This window comes from Manis javanica, chromosome 15, assembly GCF_040802235.1.
Source record: "Manis javanica isolate MJ-LG chromosome 15, MJ_LKY, whole genome shotgun sequence".
NCBI classification, from domain to species: Eukaryota; Metazoa; Chordata; class Mammalia; order Pholidota; family Manidae; genus Manis; species Manis javanica.
Genome location: NC_133170.1, coordinates 76,509,465 through 76,524,200, shown reverse-complemented (window position 1 = coordinate 76,524,200; position 14,736 = coordinate 76,509,465). Strand labels below are relative to the sequence as shown.

General features: G+C 38.8%; 1 protein-coding gene across 4 annotated transcripts in view; it reads left to right on the top strand.

Moving 5' to 3' along the window:
* Positions 1-14,736, top strand: part of SPPL3 (signal peptide peptidase like 3) — a 149,089-nt gene that overhangs the window by 9,556 nt on the left and 124,797 nt on the right. The gene's annotated exons all lie outside the window — the stretch shown is intronic.

Below are 14,736 nucleotides of genomic sequence, written 5' to 3'. Positions count from 1 at the left end.
TGTATTGCATATGGATGTCCTATGGATTATTACTGTTTTTTTTTTTAAATTGCCTGCAGGTTGCCTATAAATCCAGCCTCTTTGGTTTGACTTTCAAAACAGTCTGGCCTTGTTACCCTACTTCCTTATATTTTTTAAAAAATACTTGTTATTTCAGCCAAACTGGATTACTCTGTTTCCCGTTTTATTTAAGCTGACTCATATACCTGGTTAGCTTTTCTCCCAAGTCTCTAAATATGTTAAGTCCTACTGATCTTTCAGGGTCAGTTCAAAATGCTGTCCTCTTGTGTACAGAGCCTTCTGATGGGCCCAGGAGAAATAATTTGGTGTCTAAATTTCTTCATCTGATCCTGTCGTATGGCAGTACTTTTAATGATTTTCTGACCTTTTATTAAATGTATTTATGTAGCTGTCTTCCCACCTTGACTACAAACTCTGTAAGGGTAGGATAAAAGTAAATTAATTTCATGGTATAAGGACCTACACATAAGTGCTCAGGTATCTTTTTTGTAATCAAATGAATATTTCAGAGGCAAAATTTGCCAGGTGCTGGATTTAGGTTAGAATGTCTCTTTAAAAATACGATGACAGGGCACATAGAAGAGAGGAGTACTTACCTAACTTCTCATTGCTCTTGGGAGAAAATTAAAATAAAATTGTTACTGTTAAGTTGGGTCAATTGTGGTCAGATTTGCCTAATGTTCATATATGCACCTAGCAGATGAAAGTGGCTTAGCCTGGAACTGAAGACCTAAGAGACATTTATAGGACCACAGAGATTTATAGGATCCTTTAGAGCAGTCACCTTCATTTATCTCCAGTTGTCTTCTTCCACTTGACCATGGACTGACTGCTACCAATTTATTTATACTTTATCTCCCAAACAGGTACTTGTTACTGAGGCTCTGTTTTTTTTCCCCCAATTAGCGAAGCAGTTTTAGGGAAAAAACATTCCGTAATATGCTCAAATGAAAATATTTTGCAGGGAACTTACTTTGAGGTATTGAAGAGCAGCCGTAAGCTGTATGGAAACTAACTTCTGAGCAATTTAACATTTTCACTCTCTTGCTACTATTTCAAAAATTCATCTTACTCTATTTAAGCTTTGACTAAAAAGCTGTATTTTTTTTTCCTTTTTTAATGGTATCTTTAATATACAGTCACATGAGCAACATTGTGTTTACTAGATTCCTCCCATTATCAAGTCCCCAACACATACCCCATTACAGTCACTGTCCATCAGCCTAGTAAGTTGCTATAGAACCACTACTTGTCTTCTCTGTGCTATACTTCCTTCCCTGTGCCCCCACCTCCATCATGTGTGCTAATCATAATGCCCCTTAATCCCCTTATCCCTCCCTTTTCCCCAATCCTCCCCACTCCCTTTCCTTTTGGTAACTGTTAGTCCATTCTTGGGTTCTGTGAGTCTGCTGCTGTTTTGTTCCTTCAGTGTTTGCTTTGTTGTTTTACTCCACAGATAAGTGAAATCATTTGGTACTTGTCTTTCTCTGCCTGACTTATTTCACTGAGCATAATATTCTCTAGCTCCATTCATGTTGTTGCAAATGGTAGGATTTGTTTTCTTATGGCTGAATAATATTCCATTGTGTATATGTACCACATCTTCTTTATCCATTCATCTACTAATGGACACTTAGGTTGCTTTCATTTTAAAAAGCTGTATTTTAAAAATAGAAGCTCACTTTGCCTTCATCTTTTTCCTGTTTCTAAAAGATGATTTTTTCTTAACTAATCTTTTGTATTATTAAAGTATCATTGATACACAATCTTATGATGGTTTCATGTAACAGTGGTTTCAACATTCACCCATATTATCACCCCCTATATTGCAGTCACTGTCTATCAGCACAGTAAGATGTTATAGAGTCATTAATTGTCTTCTCTGTGCTTTACTGCCTTCCCCATGACCTACCTATATTGTGATTGCGAATTATAGTGCCCCTTGGTCCCCTTCTCCTTCCCCACCCACCCTCTCTAGCACCTCCCTTTGATAACCACTAGTCCCTTCTTAGGTGTTTGTGAGTCTGTTGCTGTTTTGTTCCTTCAGTTTTGCTTTGTTTTTATACTCCACAAATGAGTGAAATCATTTGCTATTTGTCTTTCTCTGTCTGGCTTATTTCACTGAGCATAATACCCTCTAGATCCATCCATGTTATTGCAAATAGTAGGATTTCTTTTCTTTTTATGGCTGAATAATATTTCATTGTGCATATTCCACATCTTTATCCATTCATCTATTGATGGACACTTAGGTTGCTTCCATATCTTGGCTATTGTAAATAGTGCAGTGATAAACATAGGGGTGCATTGTCTCTTTGAATCAGGGATCTTGTTTTCTTACGGTAAATTCCTAGGAGTAGAATTACTGGGTCAAATGATATTTCTATTTTTAGCTTTTTGAGGAGCCTCCATACTGCTTTCCACAGCGGTTGAACCAATTTACATTCCCACCAACAGTGTAGGATGGTTCTCCTTTTTCCGCATCCTTGCCAGCATTTGTTGTTTCTTGTCTTTTGGAGATTGGCCATCTTGACTAGTGTGAGGTGGTACCTTGTGGTTTTGAGTTGCATTTCCCTGATGATTAGTGATGTGTAGCATCTTTTCATGTGCCTATTGACCATCTGTATTTCTTCTTTGGAGGTGTCTGTTCAGATCCTTTTTAATTGGGTTACTTGTTTTTTTGGGTGTTGAACGTGTGAGTTCTTTATAGATTTTGGATGTTAACCCCTTATCAGATAAATCTCTTAACTAATTTTGTGTCTCTTGTTTAATAATTATTATTCAGAAAGGGCAACTTAAAAAAAAAGTCTCTTGGCCTGATATTTGCATATTTTAAATTTTGTAGATATAGTAGTGCCTCAGTCTTAGGTCAGAATAATAACCTAGTCATTTGGAATAGGCATAAACCAGAAGTTTGAGAGAATAGGATGTTGTTTTTGAATGTCTTTGCATGCTGTGAATGGGGAAAATGACCTGCAGGCCTAATGATGATGTTTTAGGCTTGTATTCAAGGATAGCAAAGGTTCTAAAAGCCAAGACCTAAGGTTATCAACCAATTTAAGAAAAAGGGAGTAGCAAGTAGGAGAGAACAGTGAATAACACATGTGATTAAACAGTAGAGGAGGTGAAAGTAAGAGACCCAAGCATCAGGAAACTTCAAGTAGTGAGACCAAAAGGGAAGTAGAGCCAGCTACTAAAGAATAGGAAACTAACCCAGAGTCATTATGTAGCAAAAGTGCTAATGGCCTAATACAGCTCAGGAACTCCAACTCTGTGCTTCAGTTTAGACTTAATAATGAATTATTTGGTGATCAGGCAGTCTTAGCCTGTCCCATAGCTAACAAGATGGTGTCACAGCTAGACACCTTGGAGACTTAGGAGCCTATTTCTGTTGGTTCTTTAAACATTTTTTTTAAGATTCCACATGTGAGTGAAATCTTATGGTATTTGTCTTTCTCTATTTAACTTAATTAGCATAATACCCTCTAGGTCCATCCATGTTGTTGCAAATGGCAAGATTTCATTCTTTTTTATGGCTGAATAGTATTCCATTATACATGTGTACCATGTCCTTATCCATTCATCTATCAATGGACACTTAGGTTGCTTCCATATTGTGGCTATTGTAAAGAATGCTGCAGTTAATGTAGGGGTGCATGTATCTTTTTGAGTTAATGATTTTATTTTCTTCAGGTAAATACCCAGAAGTGGAATTACTGGGGCATATGATAATTTCTGTGCTTAATTTTTTGAGAAACCTCTGTACTGTTTTCCATAGTGGCTCCACCAATTTACATTCCCACCAGCAGTGCACAAGGATTCCCTTTTTTTCACATCCTCGCCAACCCTTACTATTTATTCTCTGTTGATACTAGTCATTCTGACTGGTATGAGGTGATATCTCATTGTGGTCTTGGTTTATATTTCCTTGATGATTAGTGATGTTTAGCATCTTTTCATGTGTGTTTTGCCCATCTGTATGTCATCTTTAGAAAAATGTCTGTTCAGGTCCTCTGCCCATTTTTTAAATTTTGGTATAAATATACAGTCAAATGAGCAACATTGTGGTTACTAGATTCCTCCCATTATCAAGTCCCCACCACATAGCCCCATTACAGTCACTGTCCATCAGCATAGTAAGTTGCTATAGAGTCACTACTTGTCTTCTCTGTGCTATACTACCTTCCCCGTCGCCCCCTCCCAACGTTATGTGTGCTAATAGTAATGCCTCTTATTCGCCTTCTCCCTCCCTGCCTTCCCACCCACTCTGCCCAGTCCCTTTCCCTTTGCTAACTGTTAGTCCATTCTTGGGTTCTGTGATTCTGCTGCTGTTTTGTTCCTTCAATTTTTGCTTTCTTCTTATGCTCCAAAGATGAGTGAAATCATTTGGTACTTGTCTTTCTCTCTCTGGCTTATTTCACTGAGCGTAATACCCTCTAGCTCCATCCATGTTATTGCAAATGGTAGGATTTGTTTTCTTATGGCTGAATAATATTCCATTGGACCACATCATTTTTATCCATTCATCTACTGATGCACACTTAGGTTGCTTCCATATCTTGGCTATTGTAAATAGTGCTGCGAAAAACATAGGGGTGCATATGTCTTTCTGAAACTGGGCTGCTGCATTCTTAGGGTAAATTCCTAGGAGTGGAATTCCTGTGTCAAATGGTATTTCTATTTTTAGGTTTTTGAGGAACCTCCATATTGCTTTCCACAATGGTTGAACTAATTTACATTCCCACCAGCAGTGTAGGGGGGTTTCCCTTTCTCCACATCCTTGCCAACAATTGTTGTTGTTTGACTTTTGGATGTTAGCTGTCCTAACTGGTGTGAGGTGATACCTCATTGTGGTTTTAATTTGCATTTCTCTGATGACTAGCAATGTGGAGCATCTTTTCATGTGCCTGTTGGCCGTCTGAATTTCTTCTTCAGAGAAGTGTCTGTTCAGCTCCTCTGCCCACTTTTTAATTGGCTTATTTGCTTTTTCTTTGTTGAGGTGCATGAGCTCTTTATATAATTTGGATGTCAGCCCCTTATTGGATATGTCATTTATGAATATATTCTCCCATAGTGTAGGATGTCTTTTTGTTCTACTGATAGTATCCTTTGCTGTACAGAAGTTTCATATACTCCCACTTGTTTTTGCTTTTGTTTCCCTTGCACAGAGAGATATGTTCATGAAGAAGTTGCTCATGTTTATGTCCAAGGGATTTTTGCCTATGTTTTTTTCTAAGAATTTTATGGTTTCATGACTTACATTCGGGTCTTTGATCCATTTTTAGTTTACTTTTGTATATGGGGTTAGACATTAATCCAGTTTCTTCTCTTGCATGTAGCTGTCCAGTTTTGCCAAAACCAGCTGTTGAAGAGGCTGTCATTTCCCCAGTGTATATCCATGGCTCCTTTGTCATATATTAATTAACCACATATGCTTGGATTTATATCTGAGCTCTCTCTTCTGTTATACTGGTTTATGGGTCTGTTTTTGTGCCAGTACCAAATTTTCTTGATTACTGTGGCTTTGTAGTAAAACGTGAAGTCTGGGAGCCTAATTTCTCCTGCTTTATTCTTCCTTCTCAGGATTGCTTTGGCTATTCAGGGTCTTTTGTGATTCCATATGAATTTAAAACTGTTTGCTCTAGTTCAGTGAAGAATGCTGTCAGTATTTTGATAGGGACTGCACTGAATCTGTAGATTCCTTTAGGCAGAATGGCCATTTTGACAATACCAGTTCTTCCTATCTGTGAGCACAGGATGTGTTTCCATTTATTGGTATATTCTTTAATTTCTCTCATGGTGTCTTGTAGTTTTCAGGGTATAGGTCTTTCACTTTCTTGGTTAGGTTTATTCCTAGGTATTTTTTTCTTTATGATTGAATGGAATTATTTTCCTGATTTCTCTTTCTGCTGGTTCATTGTTAGTGTATAGGAATGCAACAGATTTCTGTTTATTAATTTTGTATCCCGCAACTTTGCTGAATTCAAATACTATATCTAGTAGTTTTGGAGTGGATTCTTTAGGGATTTTTATGTACAAAATCATGTCATCTGCAAACAGGGAAAGTTTGACTTCTTCCTTGCCAGTCTGGATGCCTTTTATTTGTTCGTGTTGTCTGATTACCATGGCCAGGACCTCCAGAACTATGTTGAGTAAAAGTGGGAAGAGTGGGCATACTTGTCTTGTTCCCGATCTTAAAGGAAAAGCTTTCAGCTTCTCACTGTTAAGTATAATGTTGGCTGTGGGTTTGTCATATGTGGCCTTTATTATGTTGAGGTACTGGCCTTCTATACCCATTTTGTTGAGAGTTTTGATCATGAATGGATGTTGAATTTTTTTTAATGCTTTTTAGCATCTATGGAGATGATCATGTGGTTTTTGTCCTTTTTGTTGATGTGGTGGATGATGTTGATGGATATTCAAATGTTGTACCATCCTTGCATCCCTGGGATGAATCTCACTTGATCATGATGGATGATCTTTTTGATGTATTTTGGAATTTGGTTTGCTAATATTTTGTTGAGTATTTTTGCATGTATGTTCATCAGGGATATTGTTCTGTAATTTTCTTTTTTTGTGTTGTCTTTGCCTGGTTTTGGTATTAGAGTGATGTTGGCCTCGTAAAATGAGTTTGGGAGTATTTCCTCCTCTTCTACTTTTTGGAAAACTTTCAGGATGATGAGTATTAGGTCTTCACTAAGTGTTTATAAAAGTTCAGCAGTGAAACCATTGGATCCAGGGATTTTGTTCTTAGGTAGTTTTTTTATTACTGATACACTTTCTTTGCTGGTAATTGGTCTATTCAGATTTTCTGTTTCTACCTTTGGAAGGTTGTATTTTTCTAGAAAGTTGTCCATCTCTTCTAGGTTATCCAGTTTGTTGCCATATATTTTTTTATAGTATTCTCTCATAATTCTTGGTATTTCTGTGGTTCTGTAATGATTTTTCCTTTCTCATTTCTGATTCTGTTTATGTGTGTGTAGATTCTCTTTTTTTTTTTTTGATAAGTCTGGCTAGGGGTTTTTCTATTTATTTTCTCGAAGAACCAGCTCCTGCTTTTATTTATTCTTTCTGTTGTTTTATTCCTCTCAATTTTATTTTATTTTTCCTTTAGTCTTTATTATGTCCCTCCTTCTACTGACTTTGGGCCTCATTTGATCTTCCTTTTCTAGTTTCATTAATTGTGAGTTTAGACCGTTCATTTGGGATTGTTCTTTCCTGAGGTAGGCCTGTATTGCAATATGTTTCCCTCTTAGCATGGCCTTTGCTGCATCCCACAGATTTTTGTGTTGTTGAATTATTGTCATTTGTGTCCATATATTGCTTGATCACTCTTTATATTTGGTCATTGATCCATTGATTATTTAGGAACATGTTATTAAGCCTCCATGTGTTTGTGGGCTTTTTTGTTTTCTCTGTGTAATTTATTTCTAGTTTCATATCTTTGTAATCTGAGAAGCTTGTTGGTACAATTTTCATCTTTTTGAATTTACCGAGACTCTTCTTGTGGCCTAGTATATGATCTATTCTTGACAATGTTCCATGTGCACTTGAAAAGAATGTATATCCTGTTGCTTCTGGATGGAGTGTTCTGTAGATGTCCATTAGGTCCATCTTTTTTAATATATTGTTCAGTGCCTTTGTCTGTTTACTTATTTTGTGTCTGTTTGATCTGTCCTTTGGAGTGAGTGGTGTGTTGAAGTCTCCTAAAATGAATGCATTGCATTCTATTTCCCCCTTTAATTCTGTTAGTATTTGTTTCACATATGTAGGTGATCCTGTGTTGGGTGCATAAATATTTATAATAGTTACATCTTCTTGTTGGACTGATTTCTCTTATCATTATGTAATGTCCTTTATCTCTTCTTACTTTGTTTTGAAGTCTATTTGGTCTGATACAAGTACTGCAACTCCTGCTTTTTTCTCCCTATTGGTTGCATGAAATACCTTTTTCCATCCCTTCACTTTCAGTCTGTGTATGTCTTTTGGTTTGAAGTGAGTCTCTTGTAGGCAGCATATAGATGGGTCTTGTGTTTTTATCCATTCTGTGACTGTATGTCTTTTGATTGTTGCATTCAGACTATTTACATTTAGGGAGATTATCGATAGCTATGTACTAATTGCCATTGGAGGCTTTAGATTCGTGGTTACCAAAGGTTCAAGGGTAATTCTCTTACTTTCTAAAAGTCTAATTTAACTCACTTTGTATGCTCTTACAAACAGAACCTAAAGGTTCTTTTTTTTCCTTCTCCATTCATTGTATGTTATGAATCATGTTCTGTACTCTTTGTCTATCCCTTGGGTGACACCTATTTAGCCTTAGGAATACTTCCATCTATAGGAGTCCCTCCAAAATGCACTGTAGAGGTGGTTTGTGGGAGGTGAATTCTCTCAGCTTTTGCTTATCTGAAAATTGTTTAATCCCTCTTTCAAATTTAAATGATAGCCTTGCCAGGTAGAGTATTCTTGGTTCAAGGCCGTTCTGCTTCACTGCATTAAATATACTGTGCCACTCCCTTCTGGCCTGTACTGTTTCTGTTGAGAAATCTGATGATTGCCTGATGGGTTTTCTTCCTTTGTATGTGATCTTTTTTCTCTCTCTAGCTACTTTTAAAAGTCTGTCTTTATCCTTAATATTTGCCATTTTAATTATTGTATGTCTTGATGTTGTCTTCCTTGGGTCCCTTGTTTTGGGAGATTTGTGTACCTCCATGGCTTGAGAGACAATCTCCTTCCCTAGACTGGGGAAGTTTTCAGCGATTACCTCCTCCTTAACACTTTCTATCCCTTTTCCTGTGTCGTCTTCTTCTGGTACCCCTATAATGTGACTATTGTTTCGTTTGGATTGGTCACATAGTTCTCTCAATATTCTTACATTCTTAGAGATCCTTTTTTCTCTCTGTGCCTCATCTTCTTTGTATTCCTGTTCTCTAATTTCTATCCCATTTACTGTCTCTTCTACTACATCTAATCTGCTTTTAAATCCCTCCATTTTATGTTTCATTTCAGATATGGAATTTCTTAATGAGTGTATCTCCATCTTAAATTCGTCCCTGAGTTGTTGAATATTTCTCTGTACCTCCATGAGCATGTTTATGATTCTTTTTTTTTAAATGATTTTTATTTAAACTCTCTTTCAGGATTATTGGTGAGTTCAGTTTCATTTGGCCCTTTTTCTAGGGTTTATGATCTTTTCGTCTGAACCAGGTTCCTTTGATGTTTCATAATTCTATGTGGTGCTCTCTAGTGCCCAGAAGCTCTAGTCTGGGGCTGATCAGCCCCTAGAGTGAGGTTGGGGGGTCATAGGTGAGTGGCGCTGGTGCCTTGGGGCAGGAAAGAGCTGTTTCCTGATTCCCAGCTGCAATGCCTGTCTCCAGTATCAGAGCCAGTGGACTGAGCACACACGTGTAAGCCTCTGTGCTTGGTGTCTCTAGCTGTTGTAGGCAGGGCTTCCTTCTGGCTGGCCTGACGCCAGTGCTGTGACTGCCTATTTGCGAGCAGGTGCCAGCAGGCTAGGAGGAAAGCACAGCAGGCTGCGTGTCAAAGTGGGGGGCCTCGGAGCTGTGTAGGCAACCAGGGGGATGGGACCCCTGAAGCTCCTCAAAGTTCCCGATCCGCTGGGCAGAGTGTGCCCACACAACCTTGTCCACCTATGCCTTGTCCCACGTACCAAGGGCCATGCAAACCCACCCCTTCAGCAGTCCTCTCGCTGCTCGGAAGCCTGTCAAATCACCTGCCTTTCCTTTGTCCCAGAGCATGCAGATGTGGATCCCTGTCTTCCACAAAAGGCTGGCATCTCGGTCTCTCAGGCAATCCGCCTGTCCCAGCTCCCCAACTCTAGGAACCTCCAGAGCACCACACAGTGTAGGTCTGTGGTCCAAAACAGACCTCCAGGGCTGTGTGTTAAGCAGTTCTAGGCTTCCACCCCCTCCCTGCTCCGTTTCTTTTACTCCCACTCGTGTGCTGGGGTGGGGGAAGGGCTTGTGTCCCTCCGGATCAAGGCCTTCATACGCTACCCTATTTCATGAGGTCTGCTCTGTTTGTGAGGTCTGTATGCAGTCTGGTGCAGTCTTCTTTCCTGTTGCTGTTTTAGAGCTAGACGTATTAACTGTATTTTCACACTATATGTGGTTTTGGGAGGAATTTTCTGTCTCACCTCTCATGCCGCCATCTTGAATCCAGATCCAAGGTGTTTTGTCTGGATTATTATTATTTTTTTTTTGAGAGGGCATCTCATATTTATTGATCAAATGGTTGTTAACAACAATAAAATTCAGTATAGGGGGGGTCAATGCTCAATGTACAATCATTAATCCATCTCAAGCCTAATTCTCGTCAGTCTCCAATCTTCTGAAGCATAACGAACAAGTTCTTACATGGTGAATGAATTCTTACATAGTGAATAAATTCTTACATGGTGAACAGTACAAGGGCAGTCATCACAGAAACTTTCAGTTTTGATCATGCATTATGACCTATAAACAATCAGGTCAAATATGAATATTCGTTTGATTTTTGTACTTGATTTATATGTTGATCCCACATTTCTCCCTTTATTATTATTATTATTTTTATTTTTAATAAAATGCTGAAGTGGTAGGTAGATGCAAGATAAAGGTAGAAAACATAGTTTAGTACTGTAAGAGGGCAAATGTAGATGATCAGGTGTGTGCCTATGGACTGAGTATTAATCCAAGCTAGACAAGGGCAGCAAAACATCCACGGATGCAGAAGATTTCTCTCAAAGCAGGGGGGGTGAGGTTCTGAGCCTCACCTCTGTTGATCCCCATATTCTCACCTGATGGCCCCCCTGCAACTGTGCCTGTCTTAGGTTGTTCCTCCCTTGAGGAATCTTACCCATCTCTGGCTAACCAGTCATCTTCCGGGGCCATACAGGGAGATGTGAGATGTAAAGTTGGTAAGTGAGAGAGAAGCCATATTGTTTGCAAAGGTTAGCTTTTTACTTCTTTGCAGATTTATGCCCTGTGGATTCTATGCCCAGCACTTGTCTCGAGGTATCTTTACCACCTGGAGGAATTATGATACTCGGTAAATTCGATATGAGGCACAAATTCTATTTAAGGGTTGTAATTAGGAAGGAAGAAGAAAAGCTATAGAGGTAGCATATGGAAGAAAACATGGGAGGATTATTTCTTTGACATATCTTCTTGTAGAGTACCTTAAGTATGTATAGGTTTTAAACTACTAATTAATTTGCACACACATATTAACATAACAGGAATATGGTGACATAAACAAAGCAAATCTGTAATTACCATCTATCTCCAGTGAAGCCAAGAAAACCATTTAGGCACCCTAGGCATTTGTGAAAATTTGTCTATGATATGATGGATATTGTCCAACTGTACTTGAACAGTCTGAGAGAAATCAGACAAATTAAAGCAGCCAATTTCTGGGATCTGTTCACATCCCATATGTTCTTTTAACCGTAGATAGTCTATAGTCATAAGATTTGGAGTGCTACAACTTGCACCCCTCCCAACTCCTGGTTGAGTTCCAACAGTACAGATCCAGTCAAATTCGTTGTCTCACTGTATGTACATGCCAGCCTAGACATCTCCCTCCTCATTCGTATGGCAAGTCCAGGAGACGGTGGGCTGGATGCAGCCACAACCGCAGCATCGTCCGGATCCCTGTGGAGGCTTTTTGATGATCATCCCCTGGCACAAGTACTCCAGAGAGTGCTGATGCCGAAAGCTCCTCCTCATATCGTATCTTAGTTCATTTTCTGGGTATCCAAGCTAGGCCTTGATCTTCTGCATAGAAACAAACAGACCCTTTGCCCACACTTTGACATGCCCTCTATACCACTGTGCAGAACTCATTGGAGGTCAGCACACAGTAACTGCCTTTTTTTTTTTTTATTAAGAGAAAGGAATATTATCAGAAAAGAGTACCTCCATAGCTGATCATCTGACACCCTTTAAGTGAACAACATTCAGGATATTTAAAGCATGCATTGATCTTTGATTTACCAATAGTTTTATCCTATCAAGGGGTAATCCCCCTTTTTTTTAAATTGTTAATCTACACTTACATGATGAATACTATGTTTACTATGCTCTCCCCTATATCAGGTCCCCCCTAACAACCACATTACGGTTACTTTCCATCAGCTTAGCAAAATGTTGTAGAGTCACTACTTGTCCTCTCTGTGTTGTGTAGCCCACCCTCCCCTTTCTCCCTCCCCCCCATGCATGCTAATCTTAATACCCCCCTTCTTCTTCCCCCCCTATCCCTCCCTGCCCACCCATCCTCCCCAGTTCCTTCCCCTTTGGTACCTGTTAGTCTATTTTTGGGGTCTGTAATTCCGCTGTTGTTTTGTTCCTTCAGTTTTTCCTTTGTTCTTATACTCCTCAGATGTGTGAAATCATTTGGTATTTCTCTTTCTCCGCTTGGCTTATTTTACTGAGCATAATACTCTCCAGCTCCATCCATGTTGCTGCAAATGGTTGGATTTTTCCACTTCTTATGGCTGAGTAGTATTCCATTGTGTATATGTACCACATCTTCTTTATCCATTCATCTACCGATGGACATTTAGGTTGCTTCCAATTCTTGGCTATTGTAAATAGTGCTGCAATAAACATAGGGGTGCATCTGTCTTTCTCAAACTTGATTGCTGCGTTCTTAGGGTAAATTCCTAGGAGTGGAATTCCTTGGTCAAATGGTAGGTCTGTTTTGAGCATTTTGATGCACCTCCATACTGCTTTCCACAATGGTTGAACTAATTTACATTCCCACCAGCAGTGTAGGAGGGTTCCCCTTTCTCCACAGCCTCGCCAACATTTGTTGTTGTTTGTCTTTTGGATGGCAGCTATCCTTACTGGTGTGAGGTGATACCTCATTGTAGTTTTAATTTGCATTTCTCTGATAATTAGCGATGTGGAGCATCTTTTCATGTGTCTCTTGGCCATCTCTATTTCTTTTTTAGAGAACTGTCCAGTTCCTCTGCCCATTTTTTAATTGGGTTATTTGTTTTTTGTTTGTTGAGGCATGTGAGCTCTTTATATATTCTGGACGTCAAGCCTTTATCGAATCTGTCATTTTCAAATATATTCTCCCATACTGTAGGGTTCCTTTTTGTTCTGTTGATGGTGTCTTTCGCTGTACAGAAGCTTTTCAGCTTAATGTAGTCCCACTTGCTCATTTTTGCTGTTGTTTTCCTTGCCCGGGGAGATATGTTCAAGAAGAGGTCACTCATGTTTATGTCTAAAAGGTTTTTGCCTATGTTTTTTTCCAAGAGTTTAATGGTTTCATGACTTACATTCAGGTCTTTGATCCATTTTGAGTTTACCTTTGTATATGGGGTTAGACAATGGTCCAGTTTCATTCTCCTACATGTAGCTGTCCAGTTTTGCCAGCACCATCTGTTGAAGAGACTGTCATTTTGCCATTGTATGTCGATGGATCCTTTATCAAATATTAATTGACCATATATGTTTGGGTTAATTTCTGGGGTCTCTAATCTGTTCCACTGGTCTGTGGCTCTGTTCTTGTGCCAGTACCAAATTGTCTTGATTACTATGGCTTTGTAGTAGAGCTTGAAGTTGGGGAGTGAGATCCCCCCTACTTTATTCTTCTTTTTCAGGATTGCTTTGGCTATTCGGGGTCTTTGGTGTTTCCATATGAATTTTTGAATTATTTGTTCCAATTCATTGAAGAATGTTGCTGGTAATTTGAGAGGGATTGCATCAAATCTGTATATTGCTTTGGGCAGGATGGCCATTTTGACGATATTAATTCTTCCTAGCCATGAGCATGGGATGAGTTTCCATTTATTAGTGTCCCCTTTAATTTCTCTTAAGAGTGACTTGTAGTTTTCAGAGTATAAGTCTTTCACTTCTTTGGTTAGGCTTATTCCTAGGTATTTTATTCTTTTTGATGCAATGGTGAATGGAATTGTTTTCCTGATTTCTCTTTCTATTGATTCGTTGTTAGTGTATAGGAAAGCTACAGATTTCTGTGTGTTAATTTTGTATCCTGCAACTTTGCTGTATTCCGATATCAGTTCTAGTAGTTTTGGAGTGGAGTCTTTAGGGTTTTTTATGTACAGTATCATATCATCTGCAAATAGTGACAGTTTAACTTCTTCTTTACCAATCTGGATTCCTTGTAGTTCTTTGTTTTGTCTGATTGCCGTGGCTAGGACCTCCAGTACTATGTTAAATAACAGTGGGGAGAGTGGGTATCCCTGTCTGGTTTCCTATCTCAGAGGAAATGCTTTCAGCTTCTCGCTGTTCAGTATAATGCTGGTTGTGGGTTTATCATATATGGCCTTTATTATGTTGAGGTACTTGCCCTCTGTTCCCATTTTGCTGAGAGTTTTTATCATGAATGGATGTTGAATTTTGTCAAATGCTTTTTCAGCATCTATGGAGATGATCATGTGGTTTTTGTCTTTCTTTTTGTTGATGTGGTGGATGATGTTGATGGATTTTCGAATGTTGTACCATCCTTGCATCCCTGGGATGAATCCCACTTGGTCATGGTGTATGATCCTTTTGATATACTGTTGAATTCTGTTTGCTAATATTTTATTGAGTATTTTTGCATCTACATTCATCAGGGATATTGGTCTGTAATTTTCTTTTTTGGTGGGGTCTTTTCCTGGTTTTGGTATTAGGGTGATGTTGGCTTCATAGAATGAGTTTGGGAGTATTCCCTCTTCTTCTATTTTTTGGAACACTTTAA